Raw genomic sequence first — 3,443 nt, 5'->3', positions numbered from 1 at the left:
AATCCCAGGGTCAAAAGGTTATATGTAACTTTTCTGTAATCTAAAACTTCTCTAAAAATAAGTTTTATTATTACAAGGGAAAAAAAAAGGGTTAGCTTTACAGGGAGCTGTGTCTGGTTTAAGCCATCCATCTCCCCTCCCCCATTGACAATGAAAAATGCTTTATAGCTATTTTTTCAAAGTTCCTCCAACTTTTACAGAAACAGGTGACTGGTAAAAAAGTGAGAAGACATCTAAACGAGCTATATGTAGAAGAGATCATGGCAGAGACCAGTAGGGAAGTTTAGCAGAAATTTCCAAACCACAAGATATTGGTTGAGTAATTTGTATTTTAAAAATAGAGTATGTGAGGCACCAGCTGATGGAAACTTTAGTTGTGAAATGTGGTTGGCCTACAAAGATGACTCTGCAATGGACCTAAAATGCGGCTCATGAGTTTTTACCTTTGCCTGCTAATGACTTACTCTGGCCTGATTGTATAATGCCTGCATTTTAATTTAATTGCCTATGAAATAATAATGCATGCTGACGAAAGAAAAACTTTTCATGCAGTGTAGGATCTCACAGCTTTTTTTTTTTTTAAGATTTATTTATTTATTTCTCTCCCCTCCTCTCCCACCCCGGTTGTTTATCCTCTGGGTCTATTTGCTGCGTCTTCTTTGTCCACTTCTGTTGTCAGCGGCACGGGAATCTGAGTTTCTTTTTATTGCATCATCTTGTTGTGTCAGCTCTCCGTGTGTGCGGCACCATTCCTGGGTAGGCTGCACTTTCTTTCGTGCTGGGCGGCTCTCCTTATGGGGCGCACTCCTTGCGCGTGGGGCTCCCCTATGCAGGGGACACCCCTGCATGGCAGGGCACTCCTTGCGCGCATCAGCACTGTGCATGGGCCAGCTCCACACAGGTCAAGGAGGCCCGGGGTTTGAACTGTGGACCTCCCATGTGGTAGGTGGACGCCCTAACCACTGGGCCAAGTCCGCCGCCCTCCTAGCTTTATTGAATGATTCCTGAGCTGGGTAGCATCCCATTGTGAAAGTAGAAGGGAGCTCCCCAGAGGGGTGGAAAGGGGAAGCTCACGGAGGGCAACGTGGAAGCAGGTGAGGAAACGCTCTGACTGGCCAACATTCCATTTCCATTTTACTTGGGGCGGGGGGGGGGGTTCTTACAAAGTGGGGAGCAGGTGATTGCTTAGGAATGAGGATGTTACCTGGCATTAACTGATTGGCTGTTTTTAAATTTGGTTTTCTGGGTAAGTTTACAGGACATTGAAACTACCTTAGGTTTTTGGTTTTGCTGCCAGTGGATTCTAGCATGAACTTCCATGCTAGGCCTACTCGGTGTTATTTATCATCGCTATATGTAAATGTGTAAGTGTGCAGATGCTTAATCAACATTCTGTTCACCGCTGGAAAAATAAATAGCTTGAAACATTTCACAAGGAGATGTTGTCTTAAGGAGAGTAATTAACAAGCAGAGCGTTAATAGCATTTTTTGAGGAAAGTGAGATAGGGTTTTAGAAGTGAATTTTTTCTGCATGATTTTGGAGATCCTTAGTATATCTAAGATTTTATTCAAACGTTTTTTGGTATCCTTACTATGTGCCCAAGTTTATCTAGTAGTTTTTCAAAGCCTCAAATGAACAAATATCTATGGAAGCGCTTGCTTTTCATAAAACAAGATTCACCAACTGGAAACGAGAGGGGGTTGTGGTATTTTGCATTCTCAAATCACTCTTCCCTAGTAAATTTGCATCAAAAGTTTCTTTAGCTCCACTTGGGACCTGCAAATTTTGATTGGCAGGTGATTGCTGCAATTGGCCTCCTAGGATCTATTGTAATGTTTATCCTAATATAGGTAGTAGAATGAAGAATGTTATGTGGAACTAACTCGAGAATCAGATTTTTGACCAGAACACAGATTTAATGTCATTAGAGTTTGGACCTTAAACATCCTCTCTCGTATGAGCAATTGAAAGACTTGGTGAACAACTTGTCTAAATAGTCCTCGTGCGTGTTCATGTAACTGGGCTCGACAGTTTTCCTGACGTGGCACAGGATAACTACTGCAGGGGATGATGTTCATGTTTTACTTAAGGATCGTTGAGTTGTAGGAGAAGCTTTATGCTACTTATTTGTGGGCCTATAAGTCATTTTTGAGTGGCATTATTGAAAGTGAAAGATAAGATTGAGTAAAGCAAAAATTACTCATGCAGTTAAAGCGCCTTGTGTTTGTAAGTTTCAGAAACAGCAAATAGAGTTGTTTCCACAGGGAAGAGAGCTCCTGAAAGAAATGAAAATACACACTTATCCCCAACTTCTCCTTGTTGTCTAGGCCTGTTCAGATAGGGCGAAAACATTAAGCCACTTTCCCTAGGTGGTACTGGGTAGCTAATTTGTTCAGCTTCTGGAAGGTAACAAGCTTGCAGGGGCAGGATTTGGTTTTTGGGGGTGGGGGTGAGAGTGAGTGGGAGGGTGGAGGGGGAGGTGGGGGGTGGCTAGCAAACTCCACCAGTTAGCACAAGTCACAGGCCTCACACAAACCAGGTACTTTTTCAATGACCTCAGCTTTTCTTGGGAAATTTTAGGTGTCTCATGGCTGATGTTCTTTCGTGGTGGTTAGGTTGGCTTGTTGAAATGAGTCTAGAAAAAACTCAGGTCAGTGACTCATTGAAAGAGAGTTGCTGAGTAGGCACTCAGAAATCTAAGGAGCTATGTGGGAGCAGTTTCTCTCTGGGGCTCCCAAACTCTCTTGTAGCCAGTTAACAGGGAAGTCTCGAATTTTCCCAATTAGTGTCACTCAAGCCATTGTTTCCAGAAGGGCTCTGCTGAAGTGCAAAGCTGTTCCTTGGGAGCCTGGGCACATCAGTTTAGGTGAGCTTGTCAGGCAACTGAGGCAGTTATCAATGGGACTAAGAAAGAAGGGTCCCAGGAGAATAAGACAACAGACAGCCAGGTGTTAACATAGGAGATTAGAGGAGGAAACGTCCTGAGAAAGCAGGGGCACCTGTACACGGGCGGCCTGTTGGCAACTTGATTTAGCACACACATCCTAGAAAAGGGGCTTTGTTGGGGATGGAGATGATAGCAACGAAGGGACAAGGCCTGTAAAGAGGGAGCTGAGCAGTTACTGAAGACAAAGGAGCATGTATCTTAGGCTGGTTTGGTGTGTAGTCTTCACAGGAGCTCTTCACGGGCCACCAGAAGGCCATTGACCAGGTGTCTCAGTGTCCTGGGGCTGCAGGAGCAAAGCTCCCATGCTGGGTGGCTCAAAACCACATAAACGGATGGCCTCCCAGTCCGGGAGGCTAGACGTCCAACGTCAAGGTGTCAGCCGGGCCCTGCTCCACCTGAACCTGCAAAGCGGGCTCCCTCCTAGCCTGCGCTAGCTTCTGGTGCTTATCAGCAATCCTCGGCGTTCCTTGGCTTGAGAATGCGTCAGTGCAATCC

Source organism: Dasypus novemcinctus, chromosome 15, assembly GCF_030445035.2.
Source record: "Dasypus novemcinctus isolate mDasNov1 chromosome 15, mDasNov1.1.hap2, whole genome shotgun sequence".
NCBI lineage: Eukaryota > Metazoa > Chordata > Mammalia > Cingulata > Dasypodidae > Dasypus > Dasypus novemcinctus.
This window is presented reverse-complemented; position numbering follows the sequence as displayed.